Source organism: Lissotriton helveticus, chromosome 2_2 (genome assembly GCF_964261635.1).
Source record: "Lissotriton helveticus chromosome 2_2, aLisHel1.1, whole genome shotgun sequence".
Taxonomy (NCBI): domain Eukaryota; kingdom Metazoa; phylum Chordata; class Amphibia; order Caudata; family Salamandridae; genus Lissotriton; species Lissotriton helveticus.
Genome location: NC_136060.1, coordinates 192,731,498 through 192,750,083, shown reverse-complemented (window position 1 = coordinate 192,750,083; position 18,586 = coordinate 192,731,498).

The following is an 18,586-nucleotide window of genomic DNA, read 5'->3' as shown; positions in this document are numbered from 1 at the left end:
ATGGCAGTGTAGGTGGCAGTGTACGAGAGAATGACTACCGAAGAGGGGTTGTGCCAGCTAGAGTGTCTAGGATAGCATGGTGCCTGGCAAAGTATATTTTTGCAGCCAGAATGGATCAGATTGGGTGGTGTTTTAGTACACTAAGGCTGGGTCTGGCTGAGGGGCTATAAAGCAGGGTAAGTCATGGGCAGAATGGGAGGAGGTGAAGGTGGTGGTGTATGGCAGATTGACTGTGTTGGCATGGTGTCTGAAGCGTACCTCGCAAGAGGCATGTCTTGAGAGTGGCTATGTTGGAGAGGGTGAATGTCATGTAGACGGGTTCGGCACGTGGGAGAGACTACGCAGAGTATTAGAGTGCATTATGCCATCCTGCAGTTGATAATGGTGCGGTGTTTGGTGGGAGTCACTTTCCGGCAGGCTGACTGAAATCAGGGAACATTCAGGTGAGTAGATGAGATTGTTGTGGCTTTTGTATGGCGCCCGTGCTTATATTAAAATAAAACAAATAAGGATCAAATGGGCGCCATGCAACATCATCATGCGCTGCACCTGCGCAGATCAAAATAAGACAGCGCCTTGATAATGACCGACTCCCGAGCATATATACATACCGGGACCGCTAGTGCAACTCCAGGGAGATGTTCTTCACCAGCTGCTCTGGGGTCCAGCAGTCGATGGGTCCCACTGACTGCTGCCTGGGCAAGGCGACGGCCAGCGGCATTCTCAGGGTGAAGGAGTTCATGCGGTTCTGGTGCGCCGTGGGCAGTGTCGTCCTAACCACAGCCTGCAGGGCTGGCAGGCAGCTGGCTAAGGCGTCCTTCTTCTCAAGCTCCAGCGGGCGCTCTCGGGGAGCATGGGAGGTGGTGACGGGGCTCAGAGAAACGGGGCGCCGTCGTCAACCTGAGGCTAAGATGCTGTAATTACAAGAGCCGGCTGGGGAACTCTGCAGAATGCCATGCAAAGCGGTGCACCGTGCTCGCACAGCATACGCATGCATATCTCCTGTCCGGGCGCGTGCACATGTCCTGTCCAGGCAGGCATGCTGAATGAAGACAGGTAGGGAACAAAACATGCTTCCCTCCCAATAAAAAGCATGCATTTGGAAGCCGCGCCAATAGGAAGCATGGGTGGAGCTTCCACCCTCGCTTCACAAGCTAAAGCGACAACAATAGATCTCGCCAAGAGCAAGCAGCTCATGTGCTGCGTCACTAGGCGAGACCTAAAAATGAGTTTACTTGTCTATCGTACACCTGTATATCCTGACCCCCTCTCTGCATCCCATCCGCATAACCTGGTGTGGATGTAGGTCGGGCATAAGGCCTATATGTGAACCCGAAAGCATGGCTATGCTGTGCAACACACAACAGCCTACAACAAATTGGACATAATATCTGTGGAGTACACCGGCATCCCACCTGTAACATCATGATATTTTAATCATGACTTAAGGATTCTAAAACTTCATTCAGTGATGGCTCGTAGATGCACATATGCCCTATTGTACCTCTCTTTCGATAGTGAGATTGTATATCCGAATGTTGTGAGCTGATGGGGAGCAAAAGCATACCTAGCATCACCTACAGCAAAGATGTGATATTTCTTAAAAGGGGGTTCTTTTCTAAAAGCCGCGCCAATAAGAAGCATGGGTGGAGCTTCCACCCTTGCTTCGCAAGTTATAGAGACAACAATAGATCTCGCCAGGAGCGAGCAGCGCATGTGCTGCATCACTAGGCGAGACCTAAATGTAGGTCAGGCATTAGGCCTATATATGAACCCGTATGCATGGCTATGCTGTGCAACACACAACAGCCTACAGCAATTTGGACACAATATCTGTGGAATATATCGGCATCCCACCTGCAACGTCAAGATATCTTAATCATGACTTAAGGATTCTAAAACTACATTCAGTGATGGCTAGTAGATGCATGTATGCCCCATTGTACCTCTCTTGAGATAGTGAGGTTGTATGTCTGACTGTTGTGAGCAGATGGGGAGCAAGCGCATACCTAGCATCACCTACAGCAAAGATGTGATATTTCTTAAAAGGGGGTTCTTTTCTAAATGTAATACATCATGTCTACATACATGCAAGTGAGTGTGTTGTAATGAGAAATTAGCAAGTATATTTGAGATGCAACCCCTCAGATGCACATGTAGCCCCAATGATAATCTTACGTACCGATGAGCCACATGTCACCGAAATGCACAGCAACCAATTGATGTACAAGAAGTGATGGACAGAAGATGTAACTGTAGTGTGCTTTTAAGAAAGTCAGTGTACACATTAGTGAAACAGCTCCTGCCATTGTAGACAGTTTGCATGGCAATGGAGCTACAGCGGTGTCTACTATGAAAAAGATGTGCTATGTGGTGAGGTGGCTTAAGTGCCAAGTGGATGCAGTCAATAGTACATCCCACTCCCACACGGATGAAGTGATCAAAGGCATAAAATTCTCTTGCCATATTTGCAGTTCCTTCGGTGAGTGTGGCATAGCGATAAACTATGAGGACCTATTTACGAGCTGTTTTGGGTCACTCTTGCACCATGTAATGTGGTTCAAGGGCAATACAAACATAACATATGATTTATGAAGCCACGCAAGGCCACTTTACATGGCCCAAGTGACTTTAAAAATCTATAGTAAGGCAATGAAATGCAAATTGCTGCATTGCCTTACTATGCCCTGGGAAGACGTTCCAGGGGCATTGTGTGGGTGGTCCCATGGGACACCCATTGTATATGATGTATTTGCCAGCTTTATCAGAACTGGTAAACCTGGAAATGTGCCAAAAAGATACATCTTCTCTGGTGAGGTATAATGAGTAGAAAAATCTTTATTTCTCCTCAGTACTTCCTCTTTCTATGAGTGCTGGATTTTGCATGCAATGCAGGTACCCTTGCTCAATGGTGCAAGTGTGCCTGCTTTGGTGCTAGCACAAGGGCAAATGCAGGAATGCACTGTATTGCCTTAAATACGGTGCATTCCTGCCCTTTCCCTGTCACGCAGTGCAGCATAGCAAGGCAACTTGCTGTGCTGCACCGCCAGACATTCTCGTAAATAGGCCCCTCGTTCTCTCTTCCGTTAGTGCATTTCAGCACCTGATGCAAGCATCATGACCGACTTGCTTGTGAAATGCCAAAATTGCCGGAGGTGATTCTTTGTCTGCGACCCTTTGTAAAGATCCACTGGTCATGAAATGGAGTGCGGACAGAATTTTAACAAAGGCAGTAATAGTCTGAAAGAGTAGGTAGCAGGTGCATTAAGCTCCTGCTCCCACTCTGCGACTATGTCAAGGATTGCATCAGGTAAGAAGTGGCATCTGGCACTGACTCCTATCCTGGGTATGCCAAAGATGTTGATCCATTGCCTGTAAACACTTGTTTTCTTCCTCAGATAATTGTTCCTCAAAATGAGCTGCAAGGCAACAAACTCATTCAGCGACAGAGTGAAGGCAGAAAATGTTTCTGGGACTGTGAGTTTGTTTCATATATGATCAGCCTGCATGTGATTGGTTGGAGGTGTAATCTGTTTCAACTGTAGATAAGTTATAGAGTCCTGAGCCATCACTGCTTACATTACTAGGTATGCATTGTACAATTTGGTTAAAAAACATTAAAATGCATATAAAATTATAAACCTAAAGTAAAAGCAAATACTAAAAAAACATTTTCCTTGTAATGTCTATTGTTTCCATTTTGTTATTTGGTTTACCTATTATTTTCTGTGGGAGTGTATTGTAGTTCGAATAGTAGGCCATGTATGGTGCTGGACTTACTCCAACGCTGAACTGGACTACATTTACAAATGAGTTGGGATTTTTTTTTGACTCTAGTAGTTTGAGGAATGCAGTTTTTCAATAGCAGTGAGCTTATTATTTAGTGGGTGTATTTTTTTTCTCCCTAAAACGCTCCTTTCCCCTCCCTAAACCCCTGCTTACTACTCCCTAAATCCTTTTTAACCTTCCCTAAACTCTACCCATTAAGCTACTCCCCCTAGTTCCTCCCACATTATCTACTAATACATATTCAAGAGACCTCTGCACATAGCTTTAATCGCATTTTGTAGTACATGAGAAGTACTACTTCTAAACGTCAAAGTGAAGTTATACTTGGGGCTGAATGAGACACGATCTAATGTTAAAAAATCCAGCAACCACGGAAAGGCACCAGTTATAGTTTAGGGAACTAGCTTTAACTTGTTTCCCCATTGTGCACTGCTTATGACTTATGGTTCGTTCTCTATACTCTAACTGGTGTATTTCAGTGGTTTTTTGTTAACAGTAGCTTGTGTCTCATTCCAACACCTAACTATAATGTAATTTTAACTGTAGTATTTTTTTCAATAACTTTCTGTTTTTGTTGCATATAAATGAGTAACTGTAATTTCACTTTAACCTTTAGTTCAGTGAAAATAATATCTATTTATATAATATATAATATATATATATATATATATATATATATATATATTCACTGAAAAAACCATAGGTTATAGACCATATATAGTTAGGAATTAGCATTTAAAAAACCTTATTTTACTCACACAAAACCATTGAAATTCCATATATAGTTAGTTGTACTAACTATATATCGCGCACCCGCAATCCACTGCTGATGATGTCACATATTACATCATTCATGACATGGTCAGTGACATCACTGATAACATCACTGATGACATCTCAAATGACATCACTGATGACATCACTGATGACTACATCCAGTGACTGTATAATTCTGTAAAGTTAAAATATGTCTTACATATTGAAGAATGAGTGGATGTATAAGTGTCTTGATGAAGGATTTAGTAGGGGCATGACTGACTGTATGAGTGACTGATTAAATGTGTCTCACTGAGTGCATGGGTTAGTGACTAAACTGTCTTAATTTGTGCATCATTATGTCTGTTGTTCTGTAAACTGCTGCATGTGTTGATCAGTAGCTATATGATTAACTGTATGGGTTATTGATTGGTTGCCCAAGCATTTGTATGGGAGACTGAGTGTGTGTGTGGGTGGCTGGGAGGTGTATGACTCTCTGCATAGATGTGTGAGCAGTTGATTGACTAGATGTATGGGTTCAAAAGTGCATGTGGAAACAGCTGTATGGGCAGTTGACTGTGTGCATGAGTGTATTGGTGAGTGAATGGATATCTCAGTGCTACATGTTAAAGTAAGTACATATGTAAAATACAGTACATGTGAGAGTTGACATATATAAATAACTGTGCATAAGAGCCAGTGAATGTGTGAGTGGCTGTATGGATCATTGTGAACTTGTATCCAGGATTGTATAAGTGAGTAAATATGTTTTAGTATATGTTTGAATAAGTAAGGTGTTTATAACTGTATAGTTGAGGAAATGGAGGTGTGATTGATTCTTTGCATGACTGACTAAGTGTCTGAGTAACTCCATGGATGAGTGACAGTCTATGAGTGTCTGTTTACACTGAGTGTATCTAAGGTTATATTAGAGTCTGAAGAGGTTCATCGTATTATCACATGAATGATGTCATCAGTGATGTGATCAGTAATGTCAAATGAGATGTCATCAGTGATGTCATCAGTGATGTCATTTGAGTTGTCATCAGTGATGTCATCAGTGATGTCATTTGAGATGTCATCAGTGATGTCATCAGTGATGTCATTTGAGATGTCATCAGTGATGTCATCAGTGATGTCACTGACCATGTCATGAATGATGTAATATGTGACATCATCAGCAGTGGATTGCGGATGCGCGATATATAGTTAGTACAACTAACTATATATGGAATTTCAATGGTTTTGTGTGAGTAAAATAAGGTTTTTTAAATGCTAATTCCTAACTATATATGGTCTATAACCTATGGTTTTTTCAGTGAATTTTCAAGGTTTTGTAAATGCTAATTCCTAACTATATATGGTCTATAACCTATGGTTTTTTCAGTGAATTTCATTGGTTTTTTAAAAGCTAATATCTGTAGCTGTAAAATGTATTCTTCTTTAAATCCAAAAATATATTTTATATGTTTATTAATAATTTTTTTTTTAATACTTTTTTTTTGTTCGCTCCCGGTTCGCGAACCGGGAAGCTTCCCGTTAGCTCATCTTGATGCCACGACCCAGTCCGCGAACCGGTAAACGTTCCGTTAGCGCAACTGCCGCGTTAGAAATCAACATCGTGACGCGTCACGGAAGCGCGACGTATCACGTTGTCGCGTAATGCGTCTTATGACGCGCCGCGTTAGCGCACCCGGAAGTGCTCCGGTACGCGAACTGAGACGCGAAGCGCAGCTCCCCGGAAGCGATCCGCGGCGCGTCTCGAAAGCGCGACGTATCGCGTTGCCGCGTAATGTGTCTTATGACGCGCCGCGTTAGCGCACCCGGAAGCGCTCCGGAGCGCGAACCGAGGCGCGAAGCGCAGCGACCCGGAAGCGATCCGGGGCGCGTTCCGCAGCGCGTAACTTAAGCGTAAGAGGTCATGTGACTTGTTAATAAAACTTTTCATTGGTTCATTTCACTTTTGGTTTCATAATGATGTAAGGCTAGGTCAGGTGACCTAAAAATAACACTTTACATTGGTTTAGAACTATTGTTTTTCCCAAATGATGAAAACCCCTCCTTCTTTCCTCACTCTGACTTTCATCTTTGTGAGAGGAAGACCATTTTTGATAGTTGAGCAATGGCTTCATTAGTTGCTTCAGCTGGTGCACCCCCACCACCTCCTCCACCTCCTCATGGGAAGAGAGGACCACCTCCCCAGTTCATCAGCAACACAGAGGAGGAAGAGGATGAACTAGAGGAAGAGGAGACAGAAGGACCACAGTTCTTACAGGAGGTGCCCCGGGTTTCCCGTCGGAAAGCCAGCTTTATTTGGCAGTTTTTTTCACTCCCTCGAGGGCAAAAGAAAGTAAATGCTAGGTATGTCACCTGCCTGATTTGTAAAGACCGGTTATCTAGAGGCACTGATAAAAAGTATAGCTACGGTAACTATACAATGCATCATCACATGAACAGGTAGCATCCATTGAACTACAGCCAGGCGGAGATACGTGACATGCAAGATAACCCAACAACAACTCCTGTGGCCAGGTCAACATCACTGATATCGTTGACAGGAGCAGAGGCACGGGAAACCGTGCCAAACATTCAGGAGAACTTTGCTCATATGAAATTTACTTGTATGTACTGCGGTGCATTGCTGTCATGTGGTAACATGAGCATTACGTTAATCAACCTAGCTTATGTAAATCACAATTGCCCTAACCGCCCCAGACAGTAATTTTTTTTTTTGCTCCTGTTGAGCCCTTTTCAATGCCTGATTTTTGTTGTTTCCCCTCCATCAAAAACAAAAAAAAAACATAAAACTGTTCAAAAAATACAAAAAAACCAAAAAATGTTCAAAACAAATAAATATATAAAACAACAAAAACATTAAAAAAAAGTTCTTTTCAGAACTACCTCCCCTTTCAAAAAAAAATTGCTAGAATGTTTAGCACTCTGGCAAGCTCTATTTCTTTTAGTTCGCTTCCCCGTTCGCTTCCCGGTTCGCGAACCGGGAGCGAACCAAAAAAAAAAAAACAAAAAAAAAAAGAAGAGTAAGTATAAGGGAAGTAAACAGAGAGTAATGTTAAAAGAAAGACAGCTATAGGGAGTAAACCAGAGATACTGTTTAATAGATCTATTTACCGAAGAAAAGATGGAAGAGGGTATAATTGTGAAAAACAAAATAGATAAGGAAGTGAAAGAAAAAAAAAGAGAGTAGAACAATAACAAAGAAGAGTTTCTTGGAGAATGTGAGTGAATGTTCAAAATCAGATTAAAACATGTGGAATAACAGAGAGAAAAAACAGAAAACAGAAAAGAAAAAATAACAGAAAAAGATTAATTGAAACAGCACAGAAATGTAAATAACATAGAGCCATATCATCAACATAGGCAATAAAAGTTTTGCAGCTTTTATCGGCAGAAATGTGTCGCTAAAGCCACTTTTGCAGCGGAAAACTGCCGCTAAAACCACTTTTGCAACAGTTTTCTGCCAATAAAAACAGCAATAATTTTATTGGCTGTGTTCATAATATGCCCCTTAGTGTGCTTCAACTACACAGAAGAAGCATAATGAACAAGTAGTGAAAGAGTGATCAGTCAAAGACACTAAGAGTAATAGAGACGGAGTGAGTGAACAAGAGTGAGGAACTATGAGAAGAGAGGGACTGAGAAAAGGACTGGAAGGAGTAGAGTAAGTAGGTAATAGAGAAAGGAATGAGGGAAGTAGCAAAGGCAGGAAACTGAGGGTTAAAGAAATGAAGCTGTCGAACTACTAGTAGGTGAATGTGATAGAAATGTAACGAAAAGAGTACAAAACATTTACCTTATAATTGTCGTTAACTTACTCACTTTTAGTTTTTATACTTTCAATCTGTGAAAGAGAGAACAAACATTTGGAAAATATTAAAACATGTATTTAAATATTAGAAAAGACAAGGGAAAAGATTGAAGGACAAACAGTTTTTCAACAACTTTGACATTTACAGAAGCTTCTGCTTCTCCAGGCCCCCTACACAGTCCTAAAGATATACATTTTAAACTAACAGTATCTTGATGCAGATGAAGTGAGGCCTATCTTAAAACATGGTGCATCTTTTGCACTGCTGTTGTCTCACAAAAGTGTCGCAAGACACTAACATTTTAAATGTTTGTTTCAGGATGCCAATAAGATGTGTCCTATCCAGAGGTTTGTTTGAGGTGAGGCCTACTCAGGGTTCCAAATGAAATTTCGAGTTGTTGAAGAGAACAGAGGACATAATACATGTGAAGGCCTACCAATGAAGTAAGTCATGTCCACTTCACTCTTGAACAAAGGCCAGACCTCTTCTGTGTCCGTGGACAGACCTAAACTTCATCTGCACAATGTCATTCGTAAACTTAGGAAACACAGGTGATGTAATTGAAAAATGTGGAGTTTCTTTTCCTCATTTCACAATCACATCACCTGTGTTGCCTTTTGTTAGGTATCTCATAGTGCAGATGGAGTCTAGCGTATCAAAGAGTACATAGAAGTTGAGCAGTATATACAACAATTTTGACATTTACAGAAGACTTAGCTTCTTATCTTGTTGGAGATGAAGTCAGGCCTGTCTTGCAACATGGTGCATCTTTTGCATCACTGCTGCATCGGTTTCATGTGGCACGGGTTTTTTACAGCATGACACATCTGCCTAGATGCATCAATTTGTAATTTTGTCGCCTCATAGCAAATCTTTTGCACCGCCGCTGCATCACAAAAGTGACGCACAGTGGCGCAAAAGAGGCATACACCTATCATAAATCTGTCCCTAACATTTGAAATGATTGATTCAGGATGACGATAAGGTGTGGCCTCTCTAGAGGTTTGTTTAAGGTGAGGCCTACTCAGGATTGCATATCAAATTTATGCTTGTTGAAGAATACAGAGGAGATAATACATGTGAAGGCCTACCAATGAAGTAAGTCATGTCCACTTCACTCTTGAACAAAGGCCAGACCTCTTCTGTGTCCGTGGACAGACCTAAACTTTATCTGCACAATGTCATTCGTAAACTTAGGAAACACAGGTGATGTAATTGAAAAATATGGAGTTTCTTTTCCTCATTTCACAATCACATCACCTGTGTTGCCTAGGCTTAGGTATCTCATAGTGCAGATGTAGTGCAGCATATTAAACAGTACCCAGAAGTGCAGCACTGCATGCAACAACTTTGATACTTACAAAAGCTTCAGCTTCTGCATGCCCCCTACACAGTGCTAATTATATACATTTTAAACTGATGGTATCTTGCTGGAGATGAACTGAAACCTATCTTGCAACATGGTGCATCTTTTACACAAAAGTGACCCACAATGGAGCAAAAGAGGCGCACGGCCACCATAAATCTGACCCTAACATTTTAAATGATTGTTTCAAGATGCCAATAAGGTGTAACCTATGCACAGATTTGTTTCAGGTAAGTCCTACTCAGGGTTGCAGATGGAATTTAGTTTGTTGAAGAATACAGAGGAGATAATACATGTGGAGGCCTACCAACGAAGTGAGTCATGTCCACTGCACTCTTGAACAAATGTCAGACCTCCCCTGTCTCCAGGAACAGGCCTAAACCTCATCTACACAATGTGATGTGTAATGTTAGGAAACACAGGTAATATAATTGAAAAACTTGCAATTTTTTTTGCTCATTCCACAATCATATCACCTGTGTTTCCTTTGCTTAGGTATCTCATTGTGGAAATATAGTCTATCATATGAAAGACTACGTAGAATATGAGCACTGTATGCAACAACTTTGACACTTACAGAAGCCTCTCCTTCTCCATGCCTCCTACACAGTTCTAAATGTACATCATAAATGCAAACAGTACAGAATTAATTATACATGTTAAATGGTTTATTTTGCTGTTCTCAGAATGTATCAAATTTCACTAAAAACAGTGACTTGAAGGTATTCATCATATAACAGCGGGGAAAAAAAAACACAATCAAAATGATTGTGTTTAAAAAACCCATACAACATAACAAATCAGAATTCAGAACTCCTTAAAGTTAACTTACTTTCCACGACGTCGAAGGATGTCCTATGAACAGCTTACACTCTGTTGTGCTGTTATTACTTTCAGACCGCCACTTTCTGAAAGAAAACCTCCATCGTTTTGAAAAAACATGTTACATACAATAAATGACTTCTTGCTCTCTACCACACGTTTCCACAAGGCCAAATCATGTCTGAGCCATTTATAACTCTTAGAATTCTTGTAAGCCAATCCCGTCATGTTGTATTTCCGCAACTTTCACAATTAAAATGTTGAAGATCATTTTCACAATCCTGGAATAGTAATATCTTCCCCTTCTTGCTCAGTCATGTTCTACATTTCCTATGACACTGATACTGCTTACTATGAAGCAGACTTACACTATCTCTATCTAATTCTCTACATCACTTTTAATCACAAAGCAATGTAAAACAGTAGACAGCATTGCAGACTTACATTCCCTCTACTCCATGTTTTGATTGGCTGCTTCAATTAGCTTATAAAAAGAAACAGTTTTTCTGAACTCATTCAAAGTGCACTTATTTCTCCATGACGTCCAGTGTTATGGTAAGAAGTTATGTCTCTGTACTACACTTATCCTCAAGGCCAAATCGTGTAGGAGCCATTAGAACTTCTTGAAATTCCTCAGAGCACATCCCGAGATTCTTTCCCTAAAATTTTGGTTTTAAAAACACCAGGTAAGAGTTTTTAAGGTCATACGGCAATTTTTTTTAAAAAATTAAAACAGAATCATTGCAGAATGACCAGCCATTTCTAGACTTTAAATAAGCTGTGTAATGTCCTGATGTTATTGAAGGACCGTCATGATATATAATTGCTGCAGTTAAAAAAGTCCTTCCTGATATTGACAACTGTGAAGCCACAAAATTTTTAATTAAAGTTGTCAATTTTGTTCCATCAGGCCTACATCGTTGGAACATTAAAATAACATACTGGCCATATGTTCGTATAAATAATGTGGACATCATTTCAGATTTACATTGGCTACACTCCATGTTGTGATCAGCTGCTTTTACTAGTTTATTAAAAGAGACTGATTTACTGTCTGGCAAAGTTAAATATATAAATCTTTCTGAGTCTACACTAATAGTACTTGATACCCTACAGTTCTCGCAGTCATGCTGCCATTGATAAGAAAGCTCAAACAGGTGATCTACATCTACACCTTCAGCATGCAATACATCAAGCATATACATTAAAAACTCCTGACAATCTTGCTGAATATGTTGAGAGAATTGTGTTTGGCCTGAACATCTGTCTAACAGATTTCGAATTTCAGACACACTTTCTATTTTTGTTCTATCAGTGCTACATTTATCTAACACAGAATTTAACAAACTGCAAAATCTTTGATCAGAATTGACCACAATCTCTTCTTTTACATTTTCTAGAGAAAACAAAACATTAACCACTACATTAGCATAGCAGTTGACACCAGAACTGTTTTCAAATTGAAAACCAACAACATCTTCAACAGAATCCTTTTTGTTTCTGCTTATAATTTCAGGTTCATCGACTTTTCGTCTTTTTGCTACAACCTCCCCAGTATTGGTCACATTTCTTCGTTTCCGGCCTACCACACGTTTCTCAAACAAAGGATATTGAGGCAAATGTGGCGCATACTCTCTTCTTAACCTATTGTATTCCTTAACACAATCTAGATCCGCACAAATGTTTGTGACATCACACTCAATCAAGTACAATCCCGATAAAGTTCTAACTCGTGACAATGCCACATATGCCATACCCTCCTTGAACACAGAACTGCCAATATTCACCAATGCACTGTCTACACTTAAACCTTGCGATTTATGGATTGTCACCGCATATGCCAAGCAAACAGGAAACTGCTTACGGCGAACATATAAGTCTTTTACAAGCAAAAATCTAGCAGAACAACGACCAATTAGCTGTACTTCCACAATGCCATCAAATTTAATTTTTAAAAATTCAATTCCATCTCTATTTCTGTATTTTACAAAATCAACAACATTACCCATTGATTCATTTACCAGACCTCTTTCAACATGTAAATTCCTTCTTAAAATTATACGGCAGTTCAAGCACACATTCAGAGTCTTTTCAAAACCTGCAGTTTTAGATATAGTCTTCTCTAATGAATCCAATTTTGTTTTCAAATTCTCAGACAAAATAATTGTTGATCCCATATGCTCTACTCTGTCAATAGCTTCCAGTTTCACAATCTCTTGCTTTTCTAAATGCAACATTTTGTTGTTGAATTTGGCACATTCTGCAAGAGTTGGCATCAAACATATTCCAGATTTCTTCTCAGTAATTTTCTGAAAAATATTCTCAGGCACAACATCTTGTTCTGGATATAAATTTGACAGTAATCGTGCATGTAAAGCTTCTTTCCCATGCTCGGTCACTTTTCCAATTCTAACATCTTGTAGAATAGTCTTGTAAACTTCATCCTTCGCCTGACGCATATTTTCATGCAGTTCAGCATAATTGAAGTTTAACCATATATTGACGTTGCCAATGCTCCCTAGGCACTTCCTGGTATCTTCATGCGTGAGCATTTTGAACACAGGTTGCCCTTTCACTGGTGTCAGACCAACTTACCAACATTACTACCTCCTCTCCCCGCACTGTCATCATTGGTGATTTTAACTACTGGTTCCAGCATGAGGACGCCGGCCCGCATGCTCTCGAATTGTTCGAGGGTCTTTCGAGCCTGGACTTCACCCAACTGGTCAGGTCTGCCACCCACGAGGGCGGCCACATCCTTGATCACATTTGGATCCATGGGGTCAAGTCTTCTTCCCCGTTAATTACACCTTGTGTGTGGTCAGATCATTCTATGATCGACACCACCATATCGGTGGCCGGCCAGATTAGGGTCCCCCTGCGGGAGGGTGGAATGGCTCGTAAGTGGAAGGCTGTGGACCCGCCCAAACTTGTTGCCCACTTATCTCAAACCTATCCTTTGCTGCCCGACGACAACAGTGTTGATAAGCTCTGCGGGTCGGTAGCTGACTGGCTCACGACAGCCAGCGACATCTTTGCCCCCCTAATCAAGTTTCCCCAATCCAGGCACAGCAATTCCCACAAATGGTTTACCCCTCACCTCAAATCTCTCCACCTGGAACTCCGTCAACTTGAGCGCAAGTGGAGGAGAAATTATCATCCTTTAAGCAGAGATGCCTATGTGGCTGCCCGGAACAGGTATAAACTCGCCATCCTTACAGCAAAAAAAACCTATGCATCTGAAAATTTTTTATTGGCCCCGTGTCAGTCTAAAGAAATTTTCAAAATTCTTAACGAATTTACCTCAGACTCCAGGACACTTCCCACCCAGGTTGCCACACAGGAAGCATGTAATGCCCTCAGCACCTATTTCATAGAAAAAATTGTATTGATTAAGGACACCATCCCAGCCATCCTTCCTGGCGCTGGTTTTGTTTCCCCCCTCACAACCTTGTCTCTTTCACACAATTCCCCCTTTTAGATTCCACTTCTTTGGCCATTCTTGCCACTCGCGTCAAGTCCGGATCTCCTGACGACTGTTGCCCCCCGTCCATACTCCGGGCTATCTGCCATTCTCTACCCAACTGCATCCTCCCTCTGTTGAATTTTTCTCTCTCCTCTGGTACGGTACCTGGCCCCTTCAAGGAAGCAGTTCTGGTGCCTCTCTTGAAGAAGCTAGGGGCGGATCCCGCCGTTCCAGCAAATTACCGTCCCATCTCTCTCTTACCCTTCTTTTCCAAAATCCTGGAGGCCCACGTTACCACCTGTCTCTCACAGTTTATCGAGAGTTCCAACTTTCTCGAGGCCAATCAGGCTGGCTTCAGACCCGGCCACTCGACTGAGACTGTGATCTTGGCGGTGCTGGATGCCTTGAGAGACGGTGTGGACAAGGGTATCCCCCAGGCCCTGGTTCTATTAGATCTGTCTGCCGCCTTCGACACGGTGGACCACAACATTCTTCTCCACCGTGTCGAGCAGGCTGGCATCCAGGGCCTGGCGCTGGCCTGGGTCAAATCCTTCTTGACCGGCAGGTCTCAGACCCTTAGCCTCGGCACTTTCAGGGCTCCCAGGGAGTGCTCGTCCTGTGGGGTCCCCCAGGGTTCTTCGCTTTCCCCTCTTCTTTTCAATCTTTATCTTCGCCCCCTTCTCTTTTCTTTGAGGCAGTGGGACGTTACCGTGTTTAACTACGCGGACGACCTGCAACTCATCTTTCCTCTCAACTCCCCTTCTGCTATCCCTAACTTCCAGGCAGTTATGTCCCACATTCTCCAGTGGATGGGTCTTAACCAGCTGAAATTGAACCCCGGGAAGACGGAGCTCCTCCTTCCCGTAGGAGCGCCACTTCCTGGGGGCCACAATTTTGGCCGGCGGAACTTGGTCCCTCTCCCACCCCTGTGGCCTCGGTGAAGAGCTTAGGGGTCACTATTGACTCCGGTTTATCCCTTGGGCCACAGGTGGGGACGGTGGTCTCGTCCTGCATCTACCAGCTACGCAGGATCAGGAAAGTGGCATCTCTCTTTACACCTGACGCCCTCCTACAGGTCATCATGGCCCTGGTCCTCTCCCGCTTAGATTTCTCTAATGCGATCTACCACGGTCTGCCTAAAACATCGGTGGCCAGACTGCAAGTGGTGCAAAATCAAGCGGCGAGACTGGCCCTAGGGATTCCGAAGTGGCAATCTGCCAGGCCCCTCCTTGTCAAACTTCATTGGCTCCCCGTCACTGCCAGGTCTGCCTTCAAGATCGGCTGTCTTGTTTTTAAATCGCAAACCGGGCTTTGTCCCGCGTTTGTGAAATCCCTGATCACACCTTATTGCCCGTCCCGGAATTTGAGATCCTCCCATCTTCATCTTCTCACTGTTCCCTCTTATAAACTCTGCAGATCTGGAGGCCGGAGATTTGCTTACCTGGCCCCCAAGCTTTGGAATTCTTTTCCCTCTACTCTTAAAGTTGCTAACTCTTTGATTCTTTTTCGTAAGTTTTTGAAAACCTGGCTCTTCCCCCAATCTGTTTAGTCTTTCTGTACTCTCCATGTCCTTCCAGCGCCAGGAAACCCATGGTGTCAGTGCGCTCTATAAGCACCCCTTACAATACAATACAATACAAGAAGATCTCCGAAAACAATGATGTGTTTGCCACCAAATAACACATCATACTCTGTTTTGAGAACTTCTTGCATTCTCAAATGCACAAAGGCAAGCATGACATTGGAAACCATGCTTACTTCGTCAATGATAAGAAGTTTCATTTTCCTCAAGATTCTTGAAACTTCACAACAAGCATCTCCAGATAGCTTGTGATATTGTAATTTGTTGTCATGCTCCACTGGCAGCAGCAGTAAACGATGTAAAGTAATCCCTTTAATGTTATGTGCTGCCAGTCCAGTTGGAGCGGTGACAACACAAGACAGCGATGACTCTGTCCTTTCCTGCAAATAACATGAAATTGCTTTAATAAGGAAACTTTTTCCAGTTCCCGCTTCTCCACTCACGTACAGTCGGACAGGCTTCAACGACGTACATGAGCACTCTTTCTTGTCATGACTTAATCCATGATCAATTTGCATGGTAACTTCGTCATATATTTTCCTCTGCTCAACGTTGAGTTGTCTTTCCAACTCTTCTAAGTTAACCGCATCCTCCTGAGCATGTGCCATGGCTCTTTCTACTTCATTCATAGCAGTGGCAGCTTCATTTTCGATAACAGGTCCTCCTAGTGGATCCTGACTCAATGAAGCAGAACTCTGACTGTCCTGAGAACTGTCTCTGGCAATCTCGGCTGCAATCGTTGCTTCCTGCTCAATTTCCGCATTCAACATTTCTACATATTTGGGAAAAGCAGGACATTCTATGGTCTCCTTGGCAGCATTGAAAGAGTCTTCGTAACAGAGGAAATCTCCAAGCAGTTCCTCTTCTGCACGCCAAGGCTAGAAAAACTCCTTTTTTTCAGGAGATTCGCCACTCAATTTTCGATGGTTTACCAAGTGGCATTTTCTTTGCTTGACCAGACATCCCTCACTTCCTATTACAGCATACACTCCTTTCTCAGTATCTTCTTTGATGTTCCTCTTGAATATGTAATTTTGAAGAACCTCATACAGACAAACATTCTCGAGGTGATTTCTTCGACTTGGATAATATGTATCCAACATGTTGGTATTCAAAATGTCGGTACTGTTTGGCTCCTTTTCCGCCAAATACTCAATTTCCCGCACAGGTTTCAGAACTCGATTACGCGTTGCAGTAAGACCAAGACTCGTCCAAACGATACTCCTGGACTTGGCATAGAGACTTGCTGAAGACAACCGGTCAGAACATTCGTAAGCTCCGATTTCTCGATGCGACAACATCTTCAGACTGAAACTGTACAACTTCTTGCTGAGGCTCTTTTCATGGGAAATGTCCTCCCACATATCCTTCAATTCTGTCTTCTCTTTTTTGGTGATGTAAGATGTCACATACCGAGCCACAGCCATGCAGTTATCAGCCACAAACTGTAAATCCATGTTAGCATTCCACATGGACAAAATCACCGGGTTGTAGTCGTTGATGTACTTAGACTCTTCGTTCCTCTTCAAATTGTATGTGTTTTTAGGTGATTTCTTCATCACATTATGTCGCAGCGAAGACATCAAACTGTTTACTCTTCCTTTAGAAATCACCGGTCGTGGAAAGCCGAAACGACATTTGGTGTAGAACTTGTCCTTGTTTCGGAATTTACGACGACAGTACTTTCCACATCGATGGCTTTGGAAACGTAGAACTTTTTCTCTTAGGCTTTTCTTCTCCTTTGCGTTTGGAACAGCACACGTAGAATACTGTTGTATGAAACTCATCACTGAGTCTTCTGGATCCGTTCCAAATTTAGGTGCATCCTTGATCCACAGCAACATATGTATATGAGGAGCACCTCTTGCTTGGTACTCCTTTCTCCAGAAGAAATCCAACACCTCTCCAAGAGGTGGATTCTTCTTATTCATGATGAAAGACATCATAACTTCAAATCTATGATTGAAGTACCTGCATACATTGACTGGATCCAAAGAGCACAGTTCTCCGGGTGTCTTGAATTCGATGTTTTCGATGTTTCCATTTGCCTCTCGTAGAAATTCAAGTAAGTCTTCCCAGCCATACTCGGCACAGCTCAGAGTGAGGAACCATGTGGGAGTTCCTAAGTTCCTCAGCATACATTTTAAATCACCATGACGACGGTACCAGTACTCATTAGTACCACGCTGACACGCCATGAGATTAATCAGGTGAGAATCCAAAATACTGTCTTGGACATTGACTTTATCCATAAAGTCACTTGCCGAGATGTTTTGCATGTGTATACCACTTTTCAAGATGTGGTTCACTGCATATGACAGTCCAGACAGATCGCTTTCAAACAGGAGATGAAACAAATAGGGAATGCATTGTCGAAACCTAGCATCTCCTGCATACAATCGCAAAGTCCGGTATTCAGAAGCAGGAATTTGATGAGGTCGCTCATCATATCTTCCTCCCTGACCTGTTGGAAAAAGCTGTGGGAAACACCGAGCTTCCAAACTTTCCTCCCAAACACTAATGGGACTCCCTTTGGCTTGTTTCATTTGAAACAACTCAATAGCATTCCCCATGACTTCCTTGGAATGCAAAGGATGAACACTATAATGTTCATATATTTCTTCACTAGTAGAGGGTTCTACTTTCTCAATTTGACCAGTACAGAAATCGCTATCCTCTTCCTCACTTACTTCCTCTTCTGCAACATATACATTCTTATAGTATTTATTATTTTTTTTCAAATACAATGTTGCCTTTTTAACTTTCCTAACATCCACTAAATCTTGCCATATTTTCTTATTCTTTGTCGGAACCCCATTAACTAAGATAACCAGAGGTTCCTCTTCCACTTTTTCTACTCCAATTGTGTTAATGTTTTTCTTCAAATCTAGAGGCAAATAAACAACTCTTCCCTTTAATCCTCTCTGTAAATCTGATGGAGGCAATTTCCCTGTCTTTGGCTCCATTCTTACAATAGC